Source organism: Rhinichthys klamathensis, unplaced genomic scaffold (assembly GCF_029890125.1).
Source record: "Rhinichthys klamathensis goyatoka isolate OS25496 unplaced genomic scaffold, OSU_Roscu_1.1 h1tg000058l_1, whole genome shotgun sequence".
NCBI classification, from domain to species: domain Eukaryota; kingdom Metazoa; phylum Chordata; class Actinopteri; order Cypriniformes; family Leuciscidae; genus Rhinichthys; species Rhinichthys klamathensis.
This window is the reverse complement of record NW_026606603.1, coordinates 875,001-888,005: the sequence shown is the minus strand read 5'-3', so window position 1 is coordinate 888,005 and position 13,005 is coordinate 875,001. Positions and strand designations below refer to the sequence as shown.

The 13,005-nt window shown below is 43.1% G+C and overlaps 1 protein-coding gene across 1 annotated transcript in view; it reads right to left on the bottom strand.

Annotated features, from left to right (window-relative positions):
- slc10a7 (solute carrier family 10 member 7) overlaps nt 1-3,205 on the bottom strand; it is a 38,840-nt gene extending 35,635 nt beyond the window's left edge. The window contains exon 1 of the mRNA XM_056248769.1: nt 3,195-3,205. The gene's annotated coding sequence lies outside the window, so the exon portion shown is untranslated. The remainder of the gene's footprint in view (nt 1-3,194) is intronic.
- Nucleotides 3,206-13,005: the final 9,800 nt, after the last annotated feature.

The window sequence follows — 13,005 nt, the reverse complement described above, 5'->3', positions numbered from 1 at the left end:
GATATCATAAAACAATAATAATAAAATAAACAAAGATTAATAAATAAAATAAAAAAGGATTTAGAAATCATTTATATATATATAAAAAAAAACTGAACATTATATTCATGTGTGTAGGTCTTAGGCTGTGAGTGAGTGTGTGTGTGTGTGTGTGTGTGTGTGTAGGTCTTAGGCTGTGAGTGAGTGTGTGTGTGTGTGTGTAGGTCTTAGGCTGTGAGTGAGTGAGTGTGTGTGTGTGTGTGTGTGTGTGTGTGTGTGTGTGTAGGTCTTAGGCTGTGAGTGAGTGTGTGTGTGTGTGTGTGTGTGTGTGTGTGTGTGTGTGTGTGTGTGTGTGTGTGTGTGTGTGTGTGTGTGTGTGTGTGTGTGTGTGTGTGTGTGTGTGTGTGTGTGTGTGTGTGTGTGTGTGTGTGTGTATGTGTAGGTCTTAGGCTGTGAGTGAGTGTGTGTTTATTGGATGTTTGCTGGTCTCTGGTCGTCCCTCAGGATATGGCAGGATGCTACAAATTTTGCAGCTATAATTGAGCATTTGGCTTCTTCGCCAAGAATGAAACAGAGTTTTTGGGTTGGATTACAGGTGTTAAATTGGGGGAATATGTTATTAATTTTGGAGTCATAGTGGTCTCTGATGCGTTTATATTTTGGGCATTCTGTGAGGAAGTGCAGCTCGGTCTCCGTCACTCCCAGGGTGCAGTGCGGGCAGAGTCTGTCCTCACGGGAGAGCCAGGTGACAGGTCTGTCTGCGCCGGCCCGTCTCTATGGCCAGACTGTGCTCGCTGAGTCTCTCTCTTTCTCACACACACACACACACACACACACACACACACACACACACACACACACACACACACACACACACACACACACACACACTCCCGTCTCTATGGCCAGACTGTGCTCGCTGAGTCTCTCTCTCTCACACACACACACACTCCCGTCTCTATGGCCAGACTGTGCTCGCTGAGTCTCTCTCTCACACACACACACACACACACTCCCGTCTCTATGGCCAGACTGTGCTCGCTGAGTCTCTCTCTCTCACACACACACATACTCCCGTCTCTATGGCCAGACTGTGCTCGCTGAGTCTCTCTCTCTCACACACACACACACACACACACACACACACACACACTCCCGTCTCTATGGCCAGACTGTGCTCGCTGAGTCTCTCTCTCTCACACACACACACACTCCCGTCTCTATGGCCAGACTGTGCTCGCTGAGTCTCTCTCTCTCACACACACACATACTCCCGTCTCTATGGCCAGACTGTGCTCGCTGAGTCTCTCTCTCTCACACACACACACACTCCCGTCTCTATGGCCAGACTGTGCTCGCTGAGTCTCTCTCTCTCACACACACACATACTCCCGTCTCTATGGCCAGACTGTGCTCGCTGAGTCTCTCTCTCTCTCACACACAGTGGCGGATCTAGAAAATTTTATATGGGGGGGCAAAGGGGTGGCAAGAGGTCTTGGCAGGGTGGCAGGGGTAGACGGTACATGGGAATCCCTATATGTGAATTGCTTTAACAAAACAAACACAAAAACACTTTTAATCATTATTAAATGATTAACGTTATTGTTTAATCATGCCCTTACACACTACAAAGGTTTTTAGGAATGATTTATTAACAAATCCCTCTGAAAATATCTTCAGAATACTGCTAAGTGTATAACTGGAAAGTTTGGTGTACATAGGTGCTACACAGGCTGAGATGTTTGTCCTGGAGAATGACAAAAAACTAATTTTGAGAAAACAGCATTTAAAGATTTGTAATGTAAAAATTCATACTTTTTTTAGTGGAAACAACTATTTACAGACACAATATCTTACCAAATCATTAGCAACAACAATACAAACCACCTAAATCACAGCATTTATGGCCTTCAACTGAACAGAAAAACAGTCAAAAACGCATATCTAAATGTCAGAGCACGTCACGTGATGCATCTGAACGAATCACGTTGTCAGAAATTGACATCAGCCAATGAGATTTCGGTTTTAGAGTTAAATGCCCATTGTACTTTCACGATTGGTTGCTGATTAAAAGGAAATGACCATATTTGGATACGACAACAATGTACAGGAGAGAGAGCTTTCCAACAGAGATGTATGTGATGACATTGACATGCAGCGATCGCGGAGCAACATGTTGATTTAAAACGACAACTTCTGTTGAATTTAGGAGAATACTGACGCAAATAGACAAAGTGTAGTAAACTAAAGTCCTAAATGTGTTTTTTTGGAAAAAAAATTTCACCACAAGTCTGAAAGAAGACATGTTATTGAAGACAAATAGCCCAAAATCTTCAAATTAACCAGTGAAAAAAACCCCGATGTTTTTGTGTCTCGCCTTAAGCTGTTCTTGTCTTTACTAAAATCAAAATTAGGCTAATCAAAGGGAAGAGTGCTCTTACAAATCACGAGGGAGCGAATTGACCGCTGATTTTGGTGTGTTTAAACTACACCTGGGGAAACTCACTTCACCTTCAGAGGCTCTGGGGAAGCTCACTCTCTCCAGTCGGGTTGCAGGGCCACCTCACCGCAGCAGACTCGCTGTGTGTGTGTGTGAGCCGCCAACGCCGCTCTGCACGTTTGAATCAGGGACGCAGGGGGGAGGGGCTAATAATATATTAAAAATTAAAAATTAAATTGTTCACTTTTGGTAAATGTATTGTTTAGTTCACTGTTTTGAGAAGCTTGTGGACATAGTGGCAGGTTGTTTTTACAAGTACAGTTTTTGGATCATCAAAGTTAGGGGGGCAGCAGGGGGGGCAAGGCTCTAGAGAGGGGGGGCACCTGCCCCCCCTTGCCCCCCTGTAGATCCGCCCCTGCTCACACACACACACTCCCGTCTCTATTGGCGCTTTTCCACTGCATAGTACGGTACGGTTCGGTTCGGTACGGCTCACTTGTGGTGCTTTTCCACTGCATGGTCCGGTACGGTACGGCTCGCTTCGGCTCGCTTTAAATGGTACCTGGTCTGTTGAGGTTCCAAGCGTACCGTACCGGTACTAAAATGTGACGTAAAAACACTGCAGATCACTGATTGGTCAGACAGAATCGTCACTACCAGCGTCATTGGACACTAAACCCGCTAGATTTAAATAACCAGTAGACAACAGCCAACGCGGTAGCATCCGCCCGGTCCGGCCCTGCCCGACACATTAACTGTAATTATGAGCCCGGTTTAAACCCGACTATTTTTTAATACGTGGGTCGTTATAACTGACGTTCTAAACTACTTTCTATATTACTTTCTCCCGCCCGCAACATTTATGTTTTGTCCCGCTCCCACCCGCAAAAAAGACTTCCTTTCCTGTACCTCCAAATACTTTCAAGTTAGCCTACGTGTCGCCACCATACACATCAGCATACATGCTCCTGATCACTGTTATTAGGCCTACATAAAAGCAAGCGGGCTACTGCGTGCATAGTCTGGCATGACTGCGCGCAAAGTGCGCTCCCATAATAATTCCTAAAAAAATTGACATCAGTTCATCGTGATCTCACACATCTGTTATTATCAAGGAATCTTTCATAATATATACACTATGTTTGTTATAATTAGAGGATTTGCCAGCATACAGAATTCAGCACTGAACAAAAAGTCCGTTTTGAGCGGTGAGGGGAGTCCATCGTAAATGCTTCTGATTGGCCTTTGCGTTGAAGAAATCAACACGTATGTCTGTGATTGGCTACATCGCTCAACGCTGCAAACGTGTTTTAAAGGGAAACTCTGGCCTGTAAATCGTTTCTATTTTGTTTTAGTTCTTGTTGCTTTTCTGCAGAAATGTATTAGTTTTTATATGTTTTATTCATAGATATTTCTAGTTTGCGGGAGTCCCGCGAATCATTTTATTCTCCCTGCAACCCGCGCACACACAGAGAGTGCATTGCCGCTCGCACTCAGCCACCAAATCTAGTCCCGTGCCGCACTCTTTTGCATTGGGAGTGCACGTCTCTAGATCAAGGGCCCGGCCAGAGAATAGTGACGGGAAATATCGGCCCGCCTTGGGAAATATCCACCTATGGGAAATATCCACCTTATTCCTGACGACCACTGCGTTTTGAATTATGGGTGGCACTTCCGGTTTGGGGAACTTCCATTCAAAAAGGCTGAAACGAATCATTTCAAATCATAAGGTAGCCCTACAAATAAAGCTGATCCGTCATGAGAATAACTTATAGCCTACTTGGTATTTTAACGTGACATGTTATAACAAGAATATCTATGGCAAGAGCTCTTTTCAGTCGCTGCTTTATTTTCCTCAGGATGATTTTTATTTTTTCCTTTGCAGTCCGCTGTAAAAGTATGAAAAAGGACAACATACGGCACATTTGTGGTCTGTTCTCCCGAATTTAATTTACGATATTCCATTAATAATTCACTGTCTGGAATGCACGAAGAATCTCTCGTTATTCTCCTCAAATCCTCACGTCTCTTTCCAGGTTTATTTTCACAGGTAAATGCAATTTATAATCTGTCAAAATGACGGAAATCACTTTGATATAGCCTAGTGTCACGTAATGCTGAAGTTAATGAACATTTTTGATTAAGGCTTGTTACAATACAGATAGTATATTTGCCTGTGATATTTAACCAAAGACTCGTGCTTTTGGGGCTATTTTTGGTCTGTTGAAAGTACCTTGTTGATTCTTTTAAACTTTTAAATTTCATTTTAATGTTCGATGGTTGAAGGGTGAGTCGATTAATGTCAGCTCATTGTGACACTTTTTTTAACGTATTGCGTTCATAGAGCGAGCCTTTCACTGATTGTTTACAGCTTAACGGAAGTTACACCCATAATTCGCGCAAAGCGTCATGGGGCGTAGGAATACGGTGGATAGGGATCACAATATCTAATATGATCTTCTTATGCCTATGCAGTCACCAACGTTCTTTGAGGTTGTTAGGGGTTTCAACTACAGTGGCCGGTCTGACTCACAAAATATGATGAGTAAATGCAGTAGTAAAAAGTGCCTTTTATCTTTGTGCGGGTAAACTCAAAGCGAAATAAAAAATGTCCTATAATTTTTCGAGAGAGAGAGAGAGAGAGAGAGAGAGAGAGAGAGAGAGAGAGAGAGAGAGAGAGAGAGAGAGAGAGAGAGAGAGAGAGAGAGAGAGAGAGAGAGAGAGAGAGAGAGAGAGAGAGAGAGAGAGAGAGATTGAGATTACAGCAACAGCTAGACATATGAGAGAGATATTACAGCAACAGCTAGACATACGAGAGAGATATTACAGCAACAGCTAGACAACTCCTCAGTCTTTGGCTTAAAAAGTAGAAATTTTGATTTTATGAAAACTCCAAGACCTAGAAGTCATCGTCTTACAGGAAACCTGGTGTAGAGGAGATGCGTTCACTGGCTGTCCCTCAGGATACAGAGAAATAATATTACCATCAGTCAAACTCACATCAGTCACACAAGGGAGAGACTCGGGAGGGATGATCATATGGATCAAATCTGACCTGTCCATAGAATTAATAAAAAGAGAACAGCACCACCTGTGGCTAAAAATACAAAAAGGAATGATATCAGCATCTAAGCCCGTTTTCATTTGTGCAACTTACATTCCTCCCCTCGAGTTTCTGTATTTCCAAGAGGAAACTTTCCAAAATATAGAAAGAGAAATCAGCCATTTCCAGGCCCAGGGAAATGTGCTGCTTATGGGTGATTTAAACGCTAGAACAGGAGAAGAATTCGATTTCATTGAATCGCACGGTACCAGATTCATCACTGGCAATAACGACCTGTACCCTTACCCTATAGCAGGCAAAACTGTGATCAAACCGTGAACGCTCACGGACGGCAGCTCCTGCAGCTCTGCCGAGGACTGGCTCTGTACATCGTCAACGGAAGACTGCGAGGAGACTCTCTCGGCCGATACACCTACAGCTCAGCTCTTGGTAACAGCACAGTAGATTATGCCATCACAGATCTAGACCTTTCCTCTTTGAGAGCATTCACAGTCAAAGCCTTAAAACCTTTCTCAGACCACAGCCAAATCACCCTGTTGAAAAGGCTCAGTGAAGTTAATTCTTATTGGTGGGTTGTGAATTATCGACAGCAGAGCCATAGAGAGAAAGAGTTGCGACACGCTTTGATGTCGCCGTGACGGCTGTCACGTGGTTCATGTAAGCTCCAATAGTTCCAAAACATACGCGGGCTGTCATGTTCTTCTATGGACACAGCAGCGATTGCATTATTAAACGGTAAATATAAAATAAAACACACACCCAAGTACTTTTTCTGCTGTTATTGCATTTTGTTAATGTCAGTTTTGCATTTGGAGAGGCAGGGTGACAACTTAGATAAGTTTTAGGCTATTTGCGAGGGAAACGCTAGTGTTCATGTTCGCATGGGTAGTAGCACTGGCTTTAGCGGCTCTAACTTAACTTTTCCATGTCATTCATCTGATGATGGACGTCTCATGATATTTATTTTAGCACAACTGGGCTGTATTAGGCTATTGATTTCCGTGATCTTGCGTATAAATTCCGATTCAGCCATTAGCCTACCTTCGTGATCACGCAAAGAGGTCTGCAGTCCGTTCAGAACTCCAACCAACATAAAATATAAATAATTACGCTGTGCATGTACAAATGAATGATTTAAGAGGGAAATAGACTGCTCCCATAACGTAGAAAGCAACGATATATACAGAAATGTTCGGTAAATATTCAACCGAAAAATATTCTTCATAAAATTAAACCGGAGAGATAGTTAATGAGTGAATTAACTATGTTCCTAAATACATATAAGCACATATATGCATAACCCTAACCCATTTAAATAAATTAATTGTGTGTGTGTGTGTGTGTGTGTGTGTGTGTGTGTGTGTGTGTATGTATATATTATATTATATATAGGCTAACGTTATATATATATATACATTCATATAAAATATTATTAAAAATATTATATATTATATCAGTTACCGTAAGTTAGCTAACGTTAGTGAAGTGTTGGTCACGTAAAGCTGCAATTAACCTATTATCTTCCAATAAACATTTACTAAAACTGGCTACATAAAATATAACTACAGACTAGATTCACGAGAGGTCGGCTAATGTGTGTAAAAGTAAAAAAAATACAGTAATTTAATTAATTTACCAGCGAGCGTACTTCGGAAGCACGGAAAATGAATGGGGTTCAATGGAGAAACTATCAGTGTTTGGAACTATTGGCTGCTCCACGACACGCGTTACTTCCGCATTCCAAAGTTCCTATGGCGGCCTATGGGAGTGTCGCAACTCTCTCTCTCTATGGCTCTGATCGACAGTCGTAACTTAGTCCCGCCCCCAGAGTTTGACGCAACTGGTTATGTTCCGCTTGAAAGCTGTGGAGGGTTCGCGTGTATGAGTGTGCGTAACTTTGAAAGTAAGTTTAATTTCCACATATACCGTCTTTAATCTTGTTTATATTGCTATTTGTTGTTTTATGTGTTGAAACGTTCTGATGTTGAGGGTAATTCGTATCTCCGTAAAGCTAATGTTAGCAGTATCTCTGTGTGCATTATCTTTGCACGTGTGATCCGATGTGCGCTGTATTTAAGTGAAATAATAACAACTCATATGTTCCATATGTTTACTTCAGCATTTACACACTACAGATGTCATAAGCCATATTTATGTGGATTGTGAAGATTAATCGATTGAGATATGGTTATAAGACGATAGTCACGTATATTAATAGTCTATTGTTTGCACTTATAGCCATGCATCCTCGCGTGATTATTCTTTTGAGTTAAATGCTTATTACTGTAAACTGATTATTTGTATTTCTGTTCTTATTATAGAAACCACACTTACAGACCAAATATCACATACATCTGTTCATGCACTGCATTGAGTATGTTGATGGCTTGAACCTACCATTAAAACCAAAACAGTGATTGGACTTTTGTGCGTTCTTACCGATGCCCCGTGATGATCCCAATTAAGTCAGACCCAGTCAATACAGTCCAGAAAACTATTTAATACACCCTCTATACACTCACCGGCCACTTTATTAGGTACACCTGTCCAACTGCTCGTTAACACTTAATTTCTAAGCAGCCAATCACATGGCGGCAACTCAGTGCATTTAGGCATGTAGACATGGTCAAGACAATCTCCTGCAGTTCAAACCGAGCATCAGTATGGGGAAGAAAGGTGATTTGAGTGACTTTGAACGTGGCATGATTGTTGGTGCCAGAAGGGCTGGTCTGAGTATTTCAGAAACTGCTAATCTACTGGGATTTTCACGCACAACCATCTCTAGGGTTTACAGAGAATGGTCCGAAAAAGAAAAAACATCCAGTGAGCGGCAGTTCTGTGGGCGGAAATGCCTTGTTGATGCCAGAGGTCAGAGGAGAATGGCCAGACTGGTTAGAGCTGATAGAAGGGCAACAGTGACTGAAATAACCACTCGTTACAACCGAGGTATGCAGCAAAGCATTTGTGAAGCCACAACACGCACAACCTTGAGGCGGATGGGCTACAACAGCAGAAGACTCCACCGGGTACCACTCATCTCCACTACAAATAGGAAAAAGAGGCTACAATTTGCAAGAGCTCACCAAAATTGAACAGTTGAAGACTGGAAAAATGTTGCCTGGTCTGATGAGTCTCGATTTCTGTTGAGACATTCAGATGTTAGAGTCAGAATTTGGCGTAAACAGAATGAGAACATGGAACCATCATGCCTTGTTACCACTGTGCAGGCTGGTGGTGGTGGTGTAATGGTGTGGGGGATGTTTTCCTGGCACACTTTAGGCCCCTTAGTGCCAATTGGGCATCGTTTAAATGCCACGGCCTACCTGAGCATTGTTTCTGACCATGTCCATCCCTTTATGGCCACCATGTACCCATCCTCTGATGGCTACTTCCACCATGTCACAAAGCTCTAATCATTTCAAATTGGTTTCTTGAACATGACAATGAGTTCACTGTACTAAAATGGCCTCCACAGTCACCAGATCTCAACCCAATAGAGCATCTTTGGGATGTGGTGGAACGGGAGATTCGCATCATGGATGTGCAGCCGACAAATCTGCGGCAACTGTGTGATGCCATCATGTCAATATGGACCAAACTCCCTGAGGAATGCTTCCAGCACCTTGTTGAATCTATGCCACGAAGAATTGAGGCAGTTCTGAAGGCAAAAGGGGGTCCAACCCGTTACTAGCATGGGGTACCTAATAAAGTGGCCGGTGAGTGTATATATATATATATATATATATATATATATATATATTAAACAATAGATAAACAAAAGATAGACAATTAAACAAAGATACACATTATACAGGCCTACACAGTGCTTTAATTTCAGGAAGGTCTACTAACATTATTCAGGTATGGTCTAAAAATAATTATAATAAAGTAATCAAAAGTAAAATAGCACTGCAAAGTTTATCATAGATAGATTTATGCTTATTAAAGCTAAAGTTATTCATTCAAGAGCTGTGAGTGATTTTCTCTTTGCCTTTTGTTGTTTGATTCTCAGTAATGGAGCAATCGTCAGCATGTTTATTAGACTGCTTCCCCTGTAAGAACGAGTGCACCATATTTTCTCCCAACTATTTCCATAACTACGTCCATTTTAGACAAACTGTTTAAGTGAATCTCCAAGCCGGTCATTTTGACATTTTTGTGTAGGCTACATTTGATCGTTTAGACGTGCATATGAAGCCCAAAGTATAATGTGCTTGTCTCGTTGCGGTCTGTTTCGGAGCGCGCGACCAGCTTCTCTTGCGCAGATTTTTGTGCTTTTAATAGCTTTTTTTATTATTAAAAGCGTCCCGCAATTTAGCAACAGTAGAGACTGCATTTTACAACAATCACCGATCATGCTGATGGGCTGTCGTGTTGTGCGCGCTGTGGCACCGCGTGAGAGATCTCTCTCTTTCTCTTCTGGACTGCGAATAGCAAACATGCATCACAGACAAATGGTTTAATTAATACGGCTTTGCAAACATTGCATTTTGCTGTCTTGCTCTGCTGTGGTGTTTCCAGTGTGAAGTATTTCCACCATAAGATTTCCACACAGCGAACATGTTGGCAGCTCAATGCTATCCTTATAGCTGGCTGCAAACTGCGGAATGGATTTCCTGAGGGGGGTCTCTGTGTCTCATTGAGCCGCACCTCCGTTCAGGATACCCATTCCACAGTTTGCAGCCAGCTAGCAGACTAGCCGGCGGCCCGCGGGAATCACTTTTGGAGTCGTTTCAGCAGACTACGTTAAAGCGCAGACATGGCTCATGGATATCGGATATCTCCGCAGGTTGGATCGGGAAAATCCGATACGTGAATTACGCTGGTATCGGTCCCGATACCGATACTGGATCGGATCGGCCCCATCCCTAATCACATCAGCTAGAAATACCAAGGGTTCACTCTAAGCACGGAGAGTCTGCTTTTAGCTATTATGCCAGCCGCAGCTGGAACCAGCTTCCAGAAGAGATCAGATGTGCTCCTACAGTAGTCACATTCAAATCCAGACTCAAGACACTTCTGTTTAGCTATGCATTTACTGAATGAGCTCTGAGCCACTGCTCGTCCGACTGTTTTTACTGTACTTTATTTTATTTTTTATTCTAAACTGTTTTAATTATTCTTATTTCTTTTGATTGTTTTAATCTCTTTATTCTTAACTGTTTTAATTATTCCTATTTCTTTTGATTTTTTTTATTATTATTTTTTATGTAAAGCACTTTGAATTACCATTGTGTATGAAATGTGCTATATAAATAAACTTGCCTTGCCTTGCCTTGCCTTTAGATTTCCCCATAACAATGAAAGAATTGGAAGACAAATTAGTAGTCATTGAGCCCAAGAAAGCCTGTGGTGTCGACAGCATCCTGAACGAGATGCTGAAACACACAGACCGAAGCTTCAAACTGGCCATGCTGAAACTGTTCAATGATGTTCTGTGTGTAGGTTCTTCCCGGAGATCTGGAACAAGGGCCTCATCAGCCCCATCCACAAGAACGGAGACAAATTAGACCCCAACAACTACCGAGGCATCTGTGTGAACAGTAACCTGGGGAAGGTTCTCTGCAGCGTCTTAAACTCCAGACTTCTAGACTTCCTTATGAAGCACAATGCCTTGAGTAAATGCCAAATCGGCTTTCTTCCAAAATGTCGCACATCTGATCATATTTTTACATTACAAACACTAATTGACAAATGTACATCAAAACAAAGGACACATTTTTTGCTTGTTTCATTGATTTCAAGAAAGCCTTTGATTCAATCTGGCATGAAGGATTATACCTAAAACTCATCGACAGTGGAATAGGGGGGAAATTCTATGATTTGATCAAATCGATGTACACAGCCAGCCAATCCTCTGTTAAAATGGGAACCAAAGAACCGAGTTTTTCCCCCAGGGGCGTGGAGTGAGACAGGGCTGCAGTTTAAGCCCCACCCTCTTCAACATTTACATCAACCAATTAGCCGATACGTTAGAACATGCTCACTTTCAAGGTCTCACTCTACACGACACCGAGATCAAGTGTCTTCTCTACGCAGACGACCTGGTCCTCCTGTCGCCCACTAAAGAGGGGCTTCAGGACAGCCTGGATCTGCTGGAGGATTACTGTCAGTCCTGGGCCCTGACCGTCAACCTCCAGAAAACTAGAGTCATGATGTTCCAGAAACGCTCCAGATCTCAGGGACCAACACACACATTCACACTATCACACAGAACCATTGAGAGCACAAAAACATACACCTACCTCGGCCTGAAAATAACTCCAACTGGCAACTTTACTTTGGCTGTGAATGAACTCAAAGAGAAAGCTCAAAGGGCTTTCTATGCCATAAAAAGATCCATCAAAATTGACATCCCAATCCAAATTTTGCTCAAACTTTTCAAATCAATAATTGAACCAATTGTTTTATATGGCAGTGAAGTGTGGGGTCCTTCTATCAAATTTGATTTTTTTAAATTGGGAAAAACATCCAATTGAAACTCTACATTTAGATTTCTGTAAACGAATACTCAAAGTCCAAATAAAAAAAACACCAAACAACGGATGCAGGGCAGAATTAGGCCAATACCCTCTCCTTCTAAACATCCATAAAAGAGCCATCAAGTTCTGGAAACACCTAAAAACAAGCGACCCCAACACATACCATTACAAAGCCCTACAACACCAAGAGCTGAGCGTAGCGAGGAGTCCCCTGTGCCAGCGGGTGCTGAGACACACACACACACACACACACACACACACCTGAGCGTAGCGAGGAGTCCCCTGTGCCAGCGGGTGCTGAGACACACACACACACACACACACACACACACCTGAGCGTAGCGAGGAGTCCCCTGTGCCAGCGGGTGCTGAGACACACACACACACACACACCTGAGCGTAGCGAGGAGTCCCCTGTGCCAGCGGGTGCTGAGACACACACACACACACACACACACACCTGAGCGTAGCGAGGAGTCCCCTGTGCCAGCGGGTGCTGAGACACACACACACACACACACACACCTGAGCGTAGCGAGGAGTCCCCTGTGCCAGCTGGTGCTGAGACACACACACACACACACACACACACACACACACACACACACACACACACACACACACACACACACCTGAGCGTAGCGAGGAGTCCCCTGTGCCAGCGGGTGCTGAGACACACACACACACACACACACACACCAGGGACGGATTAAGGCGATGATGTGCCCTGGGCACGGATGTCTCAAAGGCCCCCTTCACCAATTTTTTGGACAACAGTGGGCAGGCAAGCCAGGCATTTTTAGGGGACCCCCGAGGGCTGGTCATTTAAACAATCAGAAATGTTAATAATAACAGACGCAGCAACATCTCTGCATCCCCCAGTGTGGGGCCTCTCGCTCGTTACGCTCGTTATGCTTTTACCTTTTTCAAACTGGTGCAGCGCTTACTCGCGGTAGGTAGAAAATGCATGATTTGATTTGTTAAACATGAAAAGGACTTATCCGTCTGGCATGGCAGCTCGCTCTAACTTTAACCTAGAT